The following is a 21,352-nucleotide window of genomic DNA, read 5'->3' as shown; positions in this document are numbered from 1 at the left end:
ATTCCTATGCACTCTGGACAACATTTCAGCCATCATTTGTTGGAGAGAATCATCATCCGCAACATCGTCCCATCCTTTTGTTACTGTAGTCACTCGTCTTTTCACCACTCCTGTTGCCGATCGGAGCCATCCACAGACAGGTAGATGTCCTACCAATTTACCACAGATAGAAAACACAGTACGTCTTGTTAATACATTGGGTAACTTTGGAAGTGGGCTCCCTCGTTTCCATCGCAACGTATTGCCCTCCTCCCAGACCTCGAGGCCTAGCACGGGCACTCCATCCTTTAGGCGCTTAGGGTCTTTGCTTATTAACCCAAACGCTTTCAGTTTTATTCGAACTGCATCCGCAGACATTATGTCCTCATTAACATAGATGTCATCTATGTAGGCTGAAGCAGCTTTTGCTGTGGTCTCATCCTGCATCAAAACAGTTTTAATAATGGTTGTCATAATCAAGGGTGCTACGTTTAAGCCAAAACCCAAACGTGTCAAACAATATAGTTTTCCCTTGAGTAGTACTGTCTGAAACGGCCATAATGACTCATGGACACGTATCTGCAGGTAGGCCCTCTTTAGATCCAGAAGTGCTACATTGCTCCCTTTTTGACGCCACTCTCTCAGTTTAGCAGCGCACACATCTGCGTTTCCGGTAAACGCATCAACATGCCGATTCAACTCTCGGTAATCCATTACGGGACAAATTTTTTCTTTGGTAGGTTGTTCAACAGCCATGAGCGGAATTAATCCCTTGGGTGGTCCCAGACGTTCCTGTGGGTATGGTATTAACCAACCGTTGTCAATCCACATCTGAAGTTCTTCTTCATATGCGGCCCTATTCTTGGTAGAAACTGCATACTCTGGAATCGTGTTGCACAGCCGATCTGGTTCCTGGCCCATGGCCCATTTCCACTTTGCAGTCCACACCCTTTCGTTGTCATCAAATGTAGCACAGAAGTCCTTTTCTTCAATCGACATGGCTGCACAGACGTCTTTCCCTTCTCCAAGCCTGATACCTCTAGCTGCTGTGATTGTAACGCCTCCTAGTGCTTGTATTGCATCAATTCCAAGCAACATGTCGTAGCCAAGGGGTTTCTCCTGCATCACCAGAACGTCAACTTTAGCTGTGTCACCCTTCTCAGTGCAGATTGTGACTGTCCCTTCACCACAACATACCCGTGATAAGCCATTGATGGTCATAACGCCAACTGGGTTCCTCCGCCACACCGGACAGCAATGGGCACTAACTATAGACCGGGAACACCCCGTGTCTATAAGTGCTGAACACTGCACATCATCAAGTTTAACGCTAATGACAGGCAATCCTGTGTTTATTGGTTGGCAGGGGGCAAGGGTAGCGATAGTACCTTGCCCCCAACTTCGTTTCCCGAACAGTTGCGAGATATGTGCCCAAACTTATTGCAGCGATAGCATTGCACTGGTCTCTTTGATTGTGGATATACACCTCTCCTATCACTCCGGCACTCTTTAGCAAAATGATTGGCCTCCCCACATTTATAGCACACTGGGGTGGCATGCTTATTACTATCTGGAAGAGAGTCCACATTGCCTCCATGTCGAAAACGAGCTGCTGCTGCAATTGGTTCCTGTTCCTTACAGATGTTTCGAGCTCGGGCCAATAACTCATCAGTTGACAATTCATCGATTCTTGATGATGCCCGCAACAGTTTACTGACCTCCTCGGGTAGGCCTACCAAAAAAGCACAGCTTAATATTTTATCGTTGACCCCACCAAACGGTACAGATAATTTTCGCAGGTCGGCTAGGTACACGTCGACTGTTTCCTTGGGTTGAAGTGTCCGGCTCGTGAACTGTTGCCACGCAACAAATGGATCTGTACCAAACGCTGTATACAGGCTCTGCTTGATTTCATCCCAGTCTGGTTCATCCCCGAGTTGTTGGTAGACTGCATAGGCCCCTCCGGTTAGCCTCAAAGGGATAACTGTGGCTGGTTCTTTAATTTTGCACAGTTTACAGATTTTCTCTGCCTTTTCAATCCATTCAACGACAGCCGGTCCAGTGGTAGATCCGTCGAACTCGGGTATTAAGCGAATGTCGAATCTGTCCATTGTTAGTAACCGCACACCAAGCGCCGAAATAGCTTAAAACCAACACAAAGTCAAGTATCTGCAGAATGTCTTCTTGGTTCCTCCTCTTCTCTTTTCTCTCTCCCAACAATCGAACACAGCATATAATAACAAAACTCTAAAGCACGTCTGACAGCACTGACTTCTGCCAACAGTCTGCCCCTCCTCTTAACAACACAGGCTTTTTATATCGCAAAATCGTTCACCTCTATTTGCATATTCTTCTAACTCACGTGATCACTACTCTATAAATAAGAGTCTTGACCATTTCTTTTCTTTGTTTTTATTTATTTTTGGTGACCGACCCGCACGTGGTCTATCCAGGTAAGTCACGCATTTCTCCACAGGAACAAGCCTTATAAGGGCAATATTGACTTTGATGGTCAATGACTTAAAGAATCTTGAGGCTTGTATTTTAGGTAACCTAGGCCTTTCTTCCATGCTCATATTGTTGACTTTTTCTATTGTGTTACAGAGTTCGTCTTCTATTTCCAATTGCGCATCATCTGGTTCTGGAAGCAAAACACAAGGTGGAGTTTTTCCTGATGAAGGAGTTATTTCACACATTGATGGAAATGCAGATGTGTTACCTGCTTTATAGTGAGAGTGAGCTGGTGTAGAGGATTCTGTAGGTATTTGAGTTCCTGATATAGAGTGATGCACTTCTGTTGGACTTTGTGCTGTAAGGGTTATCTGTTGGGTAGCTACCGGCAACTGTTGCACTGATCTAAGGTGGTGGTGTTGCGGGCTCACATATGCGATCTCATCAAATTCGGTGGGATACAGAATAGGTTTCTCTAGTGGGTTAGCCTTTCTCTTTTTTTGTATTTATTTTACTTCAGTAAGTATTAAGAGATCAAGGGGCTCCCTCCTGGAGCTAACACTTGATTCTGTTATGATTTAAATTTATATCCGAGGGCTCTTTTAAGAATAGATGATGTTCCCTTTATGGCTGCTATTTGAATTTCGTTACAGCTTGGTCTTCCAGGGATTGCTTCTAAGTATCTATGAAGATTCTTTTTTATTAACCCAGTTGCTCCTATCACAACTGGTATGATGTTTATTTCTTTCAGAGACCATGTCGTTTTTAGATCATTTTTAGGTCCTGATATTTTGTTATTTTTTCCCGTTCAGCTCTGTTAAGGCCAAAATCATTTGGGACTGTAACATCGATAATGAGCGCAGTTCTTTCAGGCTTGTTCCATATTACAATATCTGGCTTGATGGCCTTGTCTTTTATGTATCTCCCCGCCTGTATGTCTTTGTCATAGAACACGGTCACTTTTCCATTTGATTTTATTGGTGGTGGTTCATGTTCCCAGATGTTTGTCGCTCTGTCAAGCTGCATCTCTCCACAGATTTTCCAATGAAGGTACTTACATACTTTGTTGTGGCGGGCAGTGTAGAGGCCATCTGCCAATAAGATTGGGCATGCAGACATTAGGTGGCTTGGGCTCTCAATTGCTGAGTGGCAAAACCGGCATTGGCCATTTGCTTGTAGGCCAGCCATTTTTTTGAATCCATTTGTGAGTAAGCCTTGGTCTTGACTGGCTACAATGAGTCTTTCCTCATCAAATGGAAGTCTCCTGCTCTTGAGCCATTGGAGTGAAGCATCCTTGTCTATATATTCCTGTTTAAGCTCTTCCAGAAACTTTCCTGCTCTTTTATGTTGTTCCCATCCTTGCTTTCTTGTGTCTATTTCGATTTCGGTGTATTTCTTTCTCTTTTTTCTTGCAATCTGTGTTGCTGGATTATCATATACCTCGGCAGTATTTTCCAGTATGACACCCCCAAAGTTTTCAGCAAGTTTCGTGACTGAGGTTTGTTGAGGTAGACGTTCATGGTGGTCCCTCACTATTTCTATTCTCATATCTGTTGAGCTTTTAATATACTGCCATATGCTTACTATGGTGGCTCGATATGCATGGTTTATTTCAGTGAGACCGAGGCCACCCTCTTTTCGTGGAAGGTATATCCTGTCCATACATTGATTTTGGTATATTATTTTATGCAAGGTTAGGAGTTTCCTGGTCTTTGTATTTAGCCTATTGATACTGTATTGGGGCCAGTCAATAATACCAAACCCATATGTGATGACAGGGATTGCAAGTTGATTTATGGCAGTTATTTTGTTTTTCGGGCTTAATTCAGATTTGAGGATGTTTTTAAGGCGTGATGTGTATTCTTGTTCCACCTTATGTCTCATTTTTTCATGCTCCACAGTTACATTTTCCTCTATACCGAGGTACTTATATGTGGCATCCTCTCCTAGGTCTTCAATCAAGCCATCATTGAACCGAATATTTTCGGAGGTCGTCTTTTTTCCTTTTTTTATTGTGCATTTGGCACATTTGTCAAATCCAAAATCCATGCAGACATCCTCTGTAAAAGTCTTTACATTTTCAATCAGAGAGACAAGCTGTTTTTCTGTCTCTGCATAGAGTTTGAGATCGTCCATAAAAAGTAGATGATTTACTCTTTTACTTTTTTCTTTTTTCCTTCCCCTACTAAGACTGTACCCAGCATCACATTTTTTGAGGAGCTTGCTGAGTGGGTCAATAGTAAGGCAGAAAAGCAATGGTGACAGGCTATCACCTTGAAATATACCTCGCTGGACACTGAGATTTGAAGTTTGTATTGTCCCTTCCATGTGGTGTAGAGCCATTGATGTTTGCCACATGGTCATTTGTTTTTTAAAGAATGTCCTTATGCTCTCATCAACATTATATATCTCCAAACATCGCAGAATCCAGGAGTGAGGCACACTATCAAATGCCTTCTTATAGTCTATCCAAGCCATTGATAAGTTTCTTTGACGCTTTTTGCAGTCCTCCAGGATGGCTTTGTTGAGGAGCAGTTGGTCCTTTGTACAAAGTTTATTCCTGGTGCATCCCTTTTGTTCGTTTTCAAGGTACTCACCCTCGGTCAGGTGTTGATAGATTGCATCTGCAATCATTCCTGTAAGCCACTTGTATGTGGTTGAGAGGCAGCAGATAGGCCTGTATTTATTGGGCAAGTGAGTCTCTTGGCTCTTGGGTACCAGAGTAGTTTTACCAAGAGTTAACCATTCTAGTGGATCTTCCTCACCGCTGACAACACGAGTAAATGCCTGTGCATAATGTTCATGAAGTGCTGTGAGTTTTTTAAGCCAGAAATTTGGGATCTTGTCAATTCCTGGGCTTTTAAAGTTGCCAAAATGGGTGATTTTTTTCCTTAGAGCATCTTTCGTGATTTTTAGTGGTGGCATATTTTGTTTGCCCTTGACAGCCTCTTTAATTGTATATATCCACTCCCTCTCTTGGTGTTGTTTGGGATCCTCATACAGTGGCCTCCAGAATGACTCCACTTTTTCCTGTGACGGTGGCGAATTTACCTTGATTTCCTCTTTAATGAAATTTCTGTACACCATCCTTGGGTTCTTGCCAAACAACTCATTCAATGACTTGGACTCCATTTTCTGTTGTTTGTTTTTAATTTGTGCAGCTAAAGCTTTTATTTCAGCTTGGTTTTCTGCTATTTTAGCTCTTAGCTGCACTTGGTTATGAAGAGAATAGTCAGTTTTAAGTTTATTTATCTTCTTTTTTAATTTTTTCCCTGGGCTGTCACATAACAGAAAGGCAGATATCCGGGATATTTCCTTTCGGAGTTTTAATATTTTCTGTTGAAGCCTACTTTTCCAGACTGGTTCTTTTGTTTTGGCCTCAAATTTTCCCTCTTTTTTCTCTTTATGCTGAGGTAAAAGTTTCCTCTGCATAAACCATGCTGCCCCAAAAGTTGCATGGTTTATTTCAGTTAATGACGCATTAGTTGGGACAATTTTTGTGAGAGCATCATTCACTTTCGTAACAAGGATCTTGAAGGCTTTGGTACAATTTATTTTCACCAATCTGGGTCGATCTCCAACAGCCAGGCATCGTGCCATTTCTATTTTATTCGCCAGTTCTTCCTCCAGCTCCATCTGGTCGGCATCCAGTGTCATGTTTACAGGTGGGGCATTGCGGTGTTGTTTTTGCCCATGTTTTAGTTGAGATATTTTCGGGGGTGAGTCTTGAGGAGAGTTACTGTCGTTTATTGGGCATTGCCCTTGATAATGCGTCTCCTCTGTCAATGTTAGGTCTGAGACCATGTCGGGTAGTTGAGATGAAATGGGTTCTGGTGTAATATCACTGGGAAGAGGGATGGGCTCGCTTATTGGGCAGATGTCATCTTCAATCAAGTGAATGTCTCTAATCATGCTGGAAATCTGCTCCGTAGCGAAAGCATTGTTCTTCATGAAGTTAAACTTCTGGCATGTGAGTTTTTCTCTTGCGATGCCTTTTTTATTTGGGCAATGATGCTTAAAGATTTTTTGCCATTCTTGGCATCTTTCTTTGAGTTTTGAATTCTTAATTTTTGCATATTCCATCGCCCATATAAGCATCCATTTATCCTCCCAGCTCCATTCAGTTTGCGTAAACTCAGTTGTGTCCCTTTGGCTAAAGTCTTCCTCTGCCTCAGCAAGAGCCTTTAGCTCTATTACATCTCTTATATCTTTGCTAAGATATTTTCTAACCTGTGAAACGATCGACAGTAAGTTTTTAGTTGTTGTCGCTAATACCTTTTCCTTTGGTAAGAGAGAGTATTTTATTTGGGACTCGAATATAGAATTTTTTTTTCTTCCCCATTTTTCATATCTTGAATATGCAAAACAGTGAAGAATTATTTTCTTCTCCTCAACAGACCACTTGATAAGATTATAGTTCCTTTTTTTGGTGGTCCTTGCTTGGTTTTGCCGAATTCCAGGACTAGAGTTGGTCTGGTCTGATGGAGTATCCAGCTTAGAGTTGTTACTTGTGGTAACATCACTAGGAGAAAGTGCACCGTTGCTTTCCTCATATGACCCAGTGCATAGCCATGCTGAGGGGATCTTTTTATTCTGGGCGACATCCTGCCAGTTTATAGATTTAGAAGTTTTCATTTTCATTTTTGTTTGAATGTTTGGTCAGGGTTTACTTCAAACTTGAAGCATCCTCATATCAGATTTTCTGACAAACCCCTGTACACAGAGACCGAAGATACCCGAGGTTGGTATCTAGTAGGCATGCAAAGTGTGAGTTCTCATATGTCTCACTAATTCTGATATTCGCGAACAAGAATATCCACACACTTCACAAGAATGTGGCTTTTCTCCAGTGTGAGTTCTTATATGTGTCACTAATGTTGATTTTTCAGAACAAGAATATCCACACACGTCACAAGAATGTGGCTTTTCCCCAGTGTGAGTTCTCATATGTCTTACTAATGATGATTTGTGTGAACAAGAATATCCACACACTTCACAAGTATGTGGCTTTTCTCCAGTGTGAGTTCTCATATGTGTAACTAATACTGATTTTTCAGAACAAGAATATCCACACACTTCACAAGAATGTGGCTTTTCCCCAGTGTGAGTTCTCATATGTCTCACTAATACTGATTTTTCAGAACAGGAATATCCACACACTTTACAAGAATGTGGATTTTCCCCAGTGTGAGTTCTCATATGTGACACTAAATGTGATTTGCGAGAACAAGAATATCCACACATTTCACAAGAATGTGGCTTTTCCCCAGTGTGAGTTCTCATATGTGACACTAAATCTGATTTGCGAGAAAAAGAATATCCACAGACTTCACATGAATATGGCTTTTCCCCAGTGTGAGTTCTCATATGTGTCACTAATACTGATTTTTGAGAAAAAGAATATCCACACACGTCACAAAAATGTGGCTTTTCTCCAGTGTGAGTTCTCATATGTCTCACTAATTCTGATTTTCGCGAACAAGAATATCCACACACTTCACAAGAATGTGGCTTTTCTCCAGTGTGAGTTCTCATATGTGTCACTAATACTGATTTTTCAGAACAAGAATATCCACACACGTCACAAAAATGTGGCTTTTCCCAGTGTGAGTTCTCATATGTGTCACTAATACTGATTTTTGAGAAAAAGAATATCCACACACGTCACAAAAATGTGGCTTTTCTCCAGTGTGAGTTCTCATATGTCTCACTAATTCTGATTTTCGCGAACAAGAATATCCACACACTTCACAAGAATGTGGCTTTTCTCCAGTGTGAGTTCTCATATGTGTCACTAATACTGATTTTTCAGAACAAGAATATCCACACACGTCACAAAAATGTGGCTTTTCTCCAGTGTGAGTTCTCATATGTCTCACTAATTCTGATTTTTGCGAACAAGAATATACACACACTTCACAAGAATGTGGCTTTTCCCCAGTGTGAGTTCTCATATGTGTAACTAATACTGATTTTTCAGAACAAGAATATCCACACTTTACAAGAATGTGGATTTTCCACAGTGTGAGTTCTCATATGTATGACTAACTTTGATTTTTCGATAAAAGAATATCCACACACTTCACAAGAATGTTGCTTTTCCCCAGGGTGAGTTCTCATATGTATCACTAATTTTGATTTTTAAAACAAGAATAGCCACACACTTCTACCTAATGTGGCTTTTCTGTAATGTGTGTATTCATATTTACATTTAATTGCTCCTGGCGTAAGTTATCACAACAAAGTTATAAGCAATATGAGATTTTATCCTGACGTTTTCAGTTTTAATCTGGAGTTTTTTATGCAAGTTTTATTTTATGCGAAAGAAATTTTAATTTCTATCACTTAATTGGTTTGATTAGTGATATTTCGTAGTGTAATTATCCAGTTTTATGGAAGTTAGATTTTATGCTAGAGAAATTTTAATCGTATAACTTTACATTCGTTTGATTAGAGATATTTCGTAGTGTAAAAGTTATAATATTCTATTTTGTAAATCAGCATATTCTTCTGAAATGCTAAATTCGATATCTTATTATTTAGTAAAACATTAAACAGAAATTTCACAAATTTAAATATGTGTTCTTATCGCTAATTGCTAAACAATCCAGAAAAAACTCTTCACACATATATGTCTAATAAAGTTGTCTGCTACCGTTTTTGTTGTCATCCATGTAAGGAAATAATTGTATATAGAATACTGTTTTAGAAGGATGGTCCCTTAATATTCATCAAAAACATTCAAACAGGAACGTCTGCAAATAAAAAATAAATGAAATTTTACATTTTAATATCATTGTTTATTTTAATCATGCCAACAAAACCAGAAACATAACTTTATAACACATTTAAAAATCACAGAAATAAAAACTTAATTCACATACATATTGTTTAGATTTAAAATAATATTCATATTATTTTGTAATAGATAAAGGAATTATGCAATTAATAAAGTAAAATAAACAATAATGTAGTAAGAATTTGCTACTGATAATAATAAAAATAGTAAGAATTTATAGGAACAATAAACATACAACTACTATAGTTGCTACTGGTAATTATATAAATATATTGCTAACAATAGAAATATAAGTTTATAATACAATAAAAATGAAGTTAAATACTCAGTACATTAAAGTAAATAATACAAATGAATATATAATCTAGTTACTTAGCAATGGATAATAACATGGTCTTTTAAAAGAGCTTTTGTTTTAAGTCATATATGTGGAAATATAGCCGCTTATTCATAATATGTTTGATATTAAACTTGATATTTTCCTAACATTACATATTTTTTAATACTCATAATAGCGCATTTAATGCAACAGAATTAGGTTCTTATTTTTTACTTTTATTTTAGAAATCAAGTTTTTTCATTCAACAAATTATTTCATCCAACGCTTTTGAATGCATTATTATCATTCCCATATTTTATTATACAAATAATATCAGCAATTGTAATAATCGATTATCAGAATTTCATATCTGGTAATACATATTCGTATATCATATACATTATATTCTTATTATTGTATATATTCTTTGTAGTTATTTTAATTTTTATTAAAATAATTTTTAAATTTTTCACATTCAAGAAATTGTTATTAGCATTCAACGAATTATTTCATCCAACGTTTTTTGCATATTTTATTTATTCGTATATTTTGTAAGTTTTTTATGATTTTTATCCTAATCATTTTCACCTTCTAATAGTATAAGTTATTAAAATGTATTAATGTTGAAAGCTTAGTATGAATTTTAATATGGCCTGTGAAATTCAACTATTATACTCATCGTCTACGAAATAATCTTCTCTTTTTCTTCTGCATATGTTGACTCACACATTCCAATTCTGTATGGCAGAACCTGCATTTGTTGTCATTACTGACACCTGCCATTTTCTTGAATGCATTGTTCATCAATCCCTTGTCTTGAGCAGCCATTACAACCCTTTCCAGATCGTGGTGGAGGGCTCTCCTTTTGAGCCCAAAAAAGCTTAATATGAATTTAAATATGACCTGTAAAATGAGCCTATTCAACTCATGGTCTACGAACAATTTCTTTCTTTCTTCTGCATATTAATGTTGTATCAATAACCAGTAGATTTATTACTGTCTTTTAAACCGTTTTAATTAGCTTCAAAATTACTTTTACTTTACTTTTTTACTGGATTTTGGATATTTATATCTTTAAACCTTTTTAATTCACTTTAAAATAACATTTCCTTTTTTAACCAAGAAATAATAAACATTTTCTTCTTTGATGAACTGATGAAAAGTCTGATGATTTGTATGGTTTATGCAATGACACACGTGTAAGACGCAGTAATTAAAACAATATGTAAGTGAATTTAATGTTTAATAACGTTACATATGTTCTGAAAGTGTAAATCATTTTAATTCAGTTTAATACACCATTGCAATTTTAAGATAGGCTTATTGAATAAATACATTATAAACGTATATCTGTTTTAAGGAGCATGCGCATATGCGTTTGTGTGTGAGTGGAAATCATAAAGTACATGGATATATGAAAATTTTAATGTAATATTTACCATGACAGAAATATATCTAGCTTCATCAGAAAACGTTTTTTTTTTGCTTTACTAAAGCACATGCATACTCTTGATATAGGAATACGTAAATTTAACAAATGTCTCGACAATTTCTTCAAAGAGACTTATTTAATTCCAAAACTAATTCGGTTGGAAAACCTACAGAAAAATCTATACATTTATTTTTTATTAGTAATTTTTTGTTTTCCGTATATATTTCTCAAATTTAAAGCATATTATTAAAATTTATAGATTGTTTAAGGATATCCGTTTATTGCTAATTCATTTGAACATAGAAATTGTTGTTACTACATGTGTTTAACTCATCAGCAAGTTAATATTTAATCTTTGACTATTGATTTTTAAAAAAAAATTCTTATTCAATATTTTTAATACACTATCCACATAGTAAGGATATTACAAAGCCTGCCTAAACCGTGCTAGAAAATTACTTATATGAAAGTAGGCTATACATTTACAAAGCTAAAATTACCAGATGTATTGTGTATTGTTGCAAATATGTATTATGTATTGTTGCAAATATGTATTGTGTATTGTTACAAATATGTATTGTGTATTGTTGCAAATATGTATTGTGTATAGTTGCTAATATGTATTATGTATTGTTGCAAATATGTATTATGTATTATTGCAAATATGTATTGTGTATTGTTGCAAATATGTATTATGTATTGTTGCAAATGTGTATTGTGTATTGTTGCAAATATGAATTGTGTATTGTTGCAAATATGTATTGTGTATTGTTGCAAATGTGTATTGTGTATTGTTGCAAATATGAAGTGTGTATTGTTGCAAATATGTATTGTGTATTGTTGAAAACATGTATTGTGTATTGTTGCAAATATGTATTATGTATTGTTTCAAATATATATTGTGTATTGTTGCAAATGTGTATTGTGTATTGTTGCAAATATGTATTGTGTATTGTTGCAAATATGTATTGTGTATTATTGCAAATATGAATTGTGTATTGTTGCAAATATATATTGTGTATTATTGCAAATATGGCTTCGTGCCACTACCAAGACAATCTTTAATAGAAGCCCTACACCAACGGTAAAGATCAATCCTGTTTCACCCCTACAAATAATTTAATGAAATGTTCTCTGATGAACTCATAGCAAATTGTATTCTCTCAACGTATCTACTAACGACCAATCGGACAAACATCAACATCTAACCATTCTCCTCTATTGATGCTTGTAAGACTTCTACCGTTTGAGACGAAAAAAGTTAAAAATTGGCGTTGGAATATTTTATCTGAAAATATTTGTTCATTCTTAATTCATCTGAACGTCAAAATTATTTTTAATCATAGACGTTTAACTTATAAGCGAGTTTAACGTTTTATATTTAAATATTAGTAAGACAAAATATTTAAATTATTATTAACATATAACAAACATTGAACCTTATTATACTATTTTGATTTTCGACTAAACATTTTATAACAATACAACTACCACATATAGATTGATATTTTCTTTGCTTGGGACAATTACATTTTCTATTTCTTCTCGTGTTTTTCTCAATGTGTCAATCCTATTATTTCAAATCAATGAAGAAAAATATCTGTTCATCTCTAATTCAGCTTAACATAATATTATTTTAAACTTAATCACATGTAAGATCAGCACATTTAATAAAAATCTCTAAAAATGGTATTATAGTTAGAAAGTTGATTTTTTTCTTTCTATTTTTAAGGAATATAGTTTTTAGAGATTTTATAGTGAATTGTTATAGGCAATGAAAACATAGAATAGAACTCCACGTTTACTGCTTTGAATAGAAAGGTAATGGAATATGATGATGTATTATAACGAGGTTCCTGAACAGAGAATTGATGAAGGGTAACACTAGATCAACAAGTAAAATAAGTTAATCTTTGTTTCTGTATCTTGCCGATATTTAATGTGCATTAATTGTCGGCCATGGTTTGTGTAGACAGAGCGGCAGGCACTTCCTGATTGAAGTAAATTTGTCCTTACAACCAGCTTGTTAAAGACTTTAAAGAGTTTCTCCCTTTACCGTTGAATGTTTTGAGGGTTCTACACCTAATGTTTTAAGATTTAAGATTATTATTGAGTTTTTATTGAATTACATGTTATTTCATATGATTATCATTATTAGTTAGTTTGTATTGAATTAAATAGATTTTATATGAGTATTCATACTAGTGATTTTTATATTGAATTAAATAAACATTAATATGACTATCATTATTATTGGGTTTTTTATTTAATTAAATATCATTTAATATGATTATCATAATAATTGAATTTTTTATTGAATTAAGATTTCATATGATTATAATTATTATGGAGTTTTTTATTGAATTAAATAAGATTTAATATGATTATCATCATTATTGACTATTTATTGATTTAAAAATTATTTCATATGATTATCATCATTATTGACTATTTATTGATTTAAAAATTATTTCATATGATTATCATTATTATTGATTTTTTTAAATTAAATATGATTTCATATAATTATAATTGTTATTGAGTTTTTGTATTGAAATAAATAGTATTTAATATGATTATTGATTTTTTATCGAATAAAATAGTTTTTATGATTATGATTATTATTGATTTTTTATTGAATTAAATATTATTTCATTTGATTATCATTTTTATTGATTTTTATTGAATTAAATAGGATTTAATATGATTATCATTGTTATCGATGTTTATCGCATTAAAAATTATTTCATATGATTATCATTATTATTTAGTTTGTATTGAATTAAATATTATTTCATTTCATTATCATTATTACTGATTTTTTTATTGAATTAAATATTATTTAACATGATTATCATTATTATTGAGATTTTATTGACTTAAATTTGATTTAATTTGATTTAATTTGATTATAATTATTATGGAGTTTTATTGAATTAAATATTATTGCATATGATTATCATAATTATTGAGTTTTTATTGAATTAGATATTATTTCATATGATTATCATTATTATTGAAGTTTTTATTGAATTAAATAGTATTTAATCTGATTATCATTATTATTGAGTGTTTATTGAATTAAATAGTATTTCATATGATTATCATAATTATTGAGTTTTTATTGAATTAAATATTATTTTATATGATTATCATAATGATTGAGTTTTTATTGAATTAAATAGGATTTCATTTGATTATCATTATTATTGAGTTCTTATTTAATTATATAAGATTTCATATGATTATCATTATTATGTATTTATTATTGAATTATATGAAATTTTATATGATTATCCTTATTATTGAGTTTTATTGAATTAAATAATGTTTTCATATGATTATAACTATTATTGAGCTTTTATTGAATTAAATATTATTTCATATGAGTATCATTATGATCCAGTTTTTATTGACTTAAATATTATTTCATATGATTATTATTGAGTTTTTTATTGAATTAAATATTAATTCATATGATTATAATTATTATTGAGATTTTATTGAATTAAATAAGATTCCATATGATTATCATTATTATGGAGTATTTATTGAATTAAATAGTATATCATATGATTATCATAATTATTGAGATTTTATTGAATTAAATAGTATTTCATATGATTATCACTATTATTGAGTTTGTATTAAATTAAATATTATTTCATATGATTATCATAATTATTGAATTTTTATTAAATAAAATAGTATTTCATATGATTATCATAATTATTGATTTTTTATTGAATTAAATATTATTTCATATGAGTATCATTATTATTGAGGTTTTATTGAATTAAATATTATTTTATATGATTATCATAATTATTGAGTTTCTATTGAAGTAAATTATGTTTCATCTGATTATCATTATTAGTGAGCTTTTATTGAATTAAATAACATTTCATATGATTATCATTATTATTGAGTTTTTATTGAATTAAATAGGATTTAATATGATTATCATAATTATGGATAATTTATTGAATTAAATATTATTGCATTTGTATTATCAATGTTATATATCTTTTATTGAATTATATAAGATTACATAAGATTATCATTATTATTTAATTTTTATGTAATTAAATATTACTTTAATATAATTTTACTTTATTATTGACTTTTTATTTAATTCAATAAGATTTCATATGATTATCACAATTATTGAGTTTTTATTGAATTATTATTTCATATGATTATCATTATTATTGGGTTTTATTGAATTAAATATTATTTCATATGATTATCATTATTATTTTTATTGAATTAAATATTAGTTTTATATGATTACTATTATTGAGATTTTATTAAATTAAATAGTATTTCATATGATTTTCATTATTATTGAGTTTTTATTGAATTAAATAATATTTCATATGATTATTATAATTTTTGTGTTTTTATTGAATTAAATAGGATTTCATATGATTATCATAATTATGGAGTTTTTATTGATTTAATATTATTGCACTTGATTATCATTATTATTGATTACTTATGGAATTATATAAGATTTCATATGATTATCATTATTATTGAGTTATTATTGAATTAAATAGTATTTCATATGATTATCATAATTATTGAGTGTTTATTGAATTACAGATAATTTCATATGATTATCATTATTATTGAAGTTTTTATAGAATTAAATAGTATATCATATGATTATCATAATTATTGAGTTTTTATTGAATTAAATATTATTTCATATGATTATCATTATTATGGAGTTTTATTGAATTTATTATTATTTAATATGATCATCATTAATATTGAGTTTTTTATTGAATTAAATATTGTGTCATATGATTATCATTATTATTGAGGCATTCAATAATGCCTCAATAATAATGATAATCATATGACATTATTAATTATTACTTCGTATGATTATCATGATTATTGAGTTTTTATTGAATTAAACAGTATTTCTTATTCTTATTATAATTATTGTGTGTTTAATTAATTAAATATAATTTTATATGATTATCATTATTATTTCTTTATTGAATTTAATATTATTTTTATATGATTATCATTATTATTGAGTGTTTATTGAATTTAATATTGTTTCATATCATTATCATTATTATTGAGTTTTTTTTATTGAATTAAATATTATTTCATATGATTATCATGATTATTGGCTTTTTATTTACTTAAATATTATTTCTATATGATTATCATTATTATTGAGTTTTTATTGAATTAAATAAGGTTTCATATGATTATCATAATAATTGAGTTTTTATTTAATTAAATATTATGTAATATAATTATCATTATTATTGATTTTGTATTGAATTAAATATTATTTCATAGGATTATCATTATTATTGAGTTTTTATTAAATTAAATTTTATGTCCTATCATTATCGTTGTTATAAAGTTTTATTGAATTAAATAAAATTTACTATGATTATCACTATTGTTGTGGAGACGCCCACTAATTAGCATACGTGGGTGAACAAGATATAGATATAAAAATAATATGCTACAAGATCACCATTACCCATTACCAAGGCCGAAAGTGATTTTTGCCAAAGTTAATGGCGGGAAAATTTTTTCAAATGTATATTTGGCCGACGCCTATTTGCAAATACCGATAGAAGAAAAATGCTCAAAGATTTTATGCAGTAACACACACAAAGGCTTTTCCAAGTATAACCGATTACCGTTCTGGATAAAAGTCATGCCGGCGATATTCCAGCAAGCAATGGACACAATGCTGAATGGTTTAGATTTTGCTTGTGCATACCTGGATGAACTAATCATAAGGAGTGCGTCCATAAGTGAACATATAGAGCATTTAAAACAAGTGTTCACAAGAATAAAAGAGTACGGATTCAAGGTGAAAAAAACAAATGTGAGTTTTTTCTAGACGAAATCAAGTATTTAGGACAAATAATAAGTAAAGATGATCGACACCCTGATCCAGAAAGAGCGATAGCAATTAGAAACATGCCAGTACCACATAATGTGACGACTTTACAGAGCTTCTTAGGCCTCGCGAACTACTACCAGGTATTTATCAAAGGCATGCACGACCTAAGAGCTCTGCTGAACGAATTATTAAAGAAAGAAACACCATGCATATGGACAAAAGAATGTCAAGACTCATTTGAGGAAATTAAAAAGACTTTGACGTCAGATTTATCTTTAACTTATTACGACTTAAAATTACAAATAATTGTTGTGAGTGACGCGAGCACGTATGGTATAGGAGCATGTATACAGCATATCATGCCAGATGAAACAAAGAAACCTATAGGGCACGCTTCAAGGACCTTAATTCCGTCAGACACGGCTTACTCCCAAAGAGAAAAGGAAGCATTAAGCATTATTTTTGCGGTGATGTATTCCACGTTTATCTGTACGGGAGACATTTTATACTGAAAACAGACCACTAGCCCCTAGTTACAATTTTCGGCTCAAAAAAGGGCTTACCAGTATATACGGCAAATCGGTTACTCCATTGGCGTACGATCTTGCTAAATTATCATTTTCAAATAAAACATCTACGTCGGGAAAAATAGGTCATGCGGATGGATTGTAAAGGCTTATACCGAAAAGGGATGAAACCCTTGAAGAGTCAGTAATTGCAGCTATACATTCCAATTATGAGGAAAAAAACATGGTGGCGAATATAATAAGAGAATTACCAGTCACCCTTACCGATATAAAAAGGGAGGCTGAAAATGACGACGTCATCAAAGACATAAAGAAAAAATTAAGGGAAAATGACAGAAAAACGCAAAGTATATTTTCCTTATGCAATGAGGAATTATTACATAGTGAAAGAGTGGTTGTACCGAAAACCTTGCAGAAAAAAATCTTACATGATTTTCATACAGGACACCTGGGTATAAATAGGATGAAGACACTTATGAGGAGTTATGTTTACTGGCGTAATATGGATGTGGATATTGCATTTACAGTAAACAAATGTAACGGTTGTGCGTTAGCTGCTAAGGCATCACCGATAGTTCATAAACCTTGGAAAAAAACTGACCAGCCATGGTCACGCATTCATCTAGACTTTGCTGGACCGATCGAGCGACAATACTACCTTATCATAGTAGATAGTTTTCCAGATGGCCGGAAGTAAAGCGGGTCAAAAACCCAACGACAGATAACACAATAAGTTTTCTGCATGAAATATTTGCACGTTTTGGGGTACCAGACATTGAAGTCACAGATAACAGAACACAATTTACTTCAAGTGTTTTCAAGGATTTTTGTGAATCGTTTAAGGTAAACCATATAACAACACCACCATTCCATCCTAGTTCAAATGGATTAGTGGAAAGGTACGTAGATACGATAAAGCGAGCCCTCAGAAAATCGATAGAGACACCGACGGATAAAGCATTACAACAGATCCTGCAAATATACAGGATAACTGAGAACCCAAATACATCGTCGAAATTATCAGCAGCAGAATTAATGTTTGCAAGAAAAATAAAATCACCATTTGATAAATTAATACGAAAGCAAGCAGTCGTATATAAAACGACACACACATCACGTAAAAGGTTTAAACCTGGTGATCAGGTATATTTTAAATGTTTTAAAAATAATATGTCATATTGGGAGTCTGGTACGGTAGATAAACGTATCGGCGACTTAGTCTACATGATAAAAGGTGCAAAAGAGATGCACAAAAGACACCAAACTCAATTGAGAAAACGTCATAAGGACAACGAACATGACAACCCTGAGGAACAGGAAGATCCAATTGATATAGTATACGAAACGTTTAATATTGAACCACCACCAACCATGCCCAAACCGAGGAGATCGGGAAGGAAAAGAAAGGCTATAGACCAAATGATAATGAACTCCAAAAGGAAAAGATATTAAAATCTACACGACTTCAAATCTTTGGAGGGGGTGTTGTGGAGGCGCCCACTAATAAGCATACGTGGGTGAACAAGATATAGATAAAGGTATCAAGTCAGCAAGACCGGAGAGCTGTGTTCGAACGCCGGATAGGTAAGAAACATGTGCCGGTTGCTACATTACAGGCTTTAACATGCCCTCTGCTGGACAATCTTCCAACTACAGTACAACTGCACCTTTGTAAATATGTATTATATTTTCGCCTTAATATATTTGTTTTACCTTTACTTTCTCCGTTCGTGTTGTTATTGAAACAAACACAACAATTATTATTGAGTTTTTTATTAAATTAAATTAAATTTCATATGATTATCATTATTATTGAGTTTTTATTGAATTAAATATTTCAATATGATTATCATTACTATTGAGCTTTTATTGAAATGAGATTTCGTGCTATTATCATTATTATTGAATTTTTTATAAAATAAAATATTATTTCATGTGATTATAATTATAATTGAGTTTTTATTGAATGAAATGTTATTTCATATGATTATTATTATTGAGTTTATATTGAATTAAATATTATTTCATATGATTATCATTATTATTGAGTTTTTATTGAATTAAATATGATTTCATATGATTATCATTATTATTGAGATTTATTGAATGACATGTTAGTTAATATGATTATCATAATTATTGAGTTTATATTGAATTAAATATTACTTCACACGATTATAATTATTATTTAGTTTTCTTGAATTAAATAAAATTTACTATGATTATCCTTATTATTCAATTTTTATTGAATAAAATACGATTTCATATGATTATTCATATTATTGTTATTGTATTTAATATTATTTCATATCATTATAATAATTATTGAGTTTTTATTGAATTACATATGATTTCATATTATTATCATTATTATTAAGTTCATATTGAAGTACATATCATTTACATATGATTATCATTATTATTGAGTTTTTATTGAATTATATAGGATTACATATTATTATCATTATTTTTTAGTTTTTATGGAATTAAATATTATTTTTATATGTTTATCATTATTATTGAGATTTTATTGAATTAAAAAAGATATCATATCATTATAATTATTATTGAGTTCGTATTGAAGTTAATATTTTTTCATATGATTATCATTATTATTGAGTTTTTATTGAATTAAATATGATTTTTATATGATTATAATTATTATTGAGTTTTTATGGAATTAAATAAAAATTAATAGAATAATCATCATTATTGACGTTTCTATTAAATAAAATATTATTTAATATTATTATCATCATTATTGACTGTTTATTGAATTAAATAAGATTTCATATGATTATCCTTATTATTGAGTTTTTATTTAATTAAATATTATTTTTATATGATTATAATTATTATTGAGTTTTTATTAAATTTTATATTGTTTAATATGATTTTCATTATTATTAAGTTATTTTATTGTAGTACATATGATTTCATATGATCATCATTATTATTGAGGTTTTATTGAATTAAATATTATTTTCATATAATTATCCTTATTATTGAGTTTTTAATTAAATTAAAAATGATTTAATATGATTATCATTATTATTGAGTTTTTTGTCAATTAAATATTATTTTCATATGATTATCCTTTTTAGGGATTTTCCATTAAATTTAATATTATTTAATATGCTTATCATAATTATTGAGTTTTTATTGTATCCAATATGATTTAATATGATTATCATTATCAGTTAATTTTTATTGAATTAAATATTATTTTCAAAAATTATCATTATTATTGAGTTCTCTTGAATTAAATACAATTTAATATGATTATTATTATTGAGCTTTTTCTTATATTAAAAAATTATCAGTATTATTGAGTTTTTATTTAATTAAATATTATTTTTATATGATCATAATTATTATTCAGTTGTTTATTGTATTAAATAAAATTTCATATGATTATCATTATTATTGAGTTTTTATTTTATTAAATATGATTTCATATGATTATCATTATGATTGAGTTTTTATTGAATTAAATAGGGTTTCATATGATTATCAATTTTGAGTTTTATTTCAATTAAATAAGATTTAATATGATTATCATTATTTTTCTGTTTGTATTGAATTAAATATTATTTTAATGTGATTATCATTATTATTTAGTTTTTATTGAATTACGCAAGATTTCATATGATTATCATTATTATTGAGTTTGTATTGAATTTAATATTATTTCACATGATTATCCTTATTATTGAGTGTTTATTTAATTCAATATGATTTTATATTATTACCATTATTATTGAGTTTTTATTGAATGTAATGTTATTTCATATAATTACCGTTATTATTGACTTTTTATTGAATTAAATATTATTTTTAAATGATAATACTTATTATTGAGATTTTATTGAATTAAATGATATTTCACATGATTATCATTATTATTGAATTTTTATTAAATTAAATATTACTTCATATAATTATTATTATTGAG

Source organism: Euprymna scolopes, chromosome 27, assembly GCF_053919585.1.
Source record: "Euprymna scolopes isolate OS-2025 chromosome 27, ASM5391958v1, whole genome shotgun sequence".
In the NCBI taxonomy this organism is placed as follows: Eukaryota; Metazoa; Mollusca; class Cephalopoda; order Sepiida; family Sepiolidae; genus Euprymna; species Euprymna scolopes.
Note: the sequence above shows the minus strand (reverse complement) of the source record.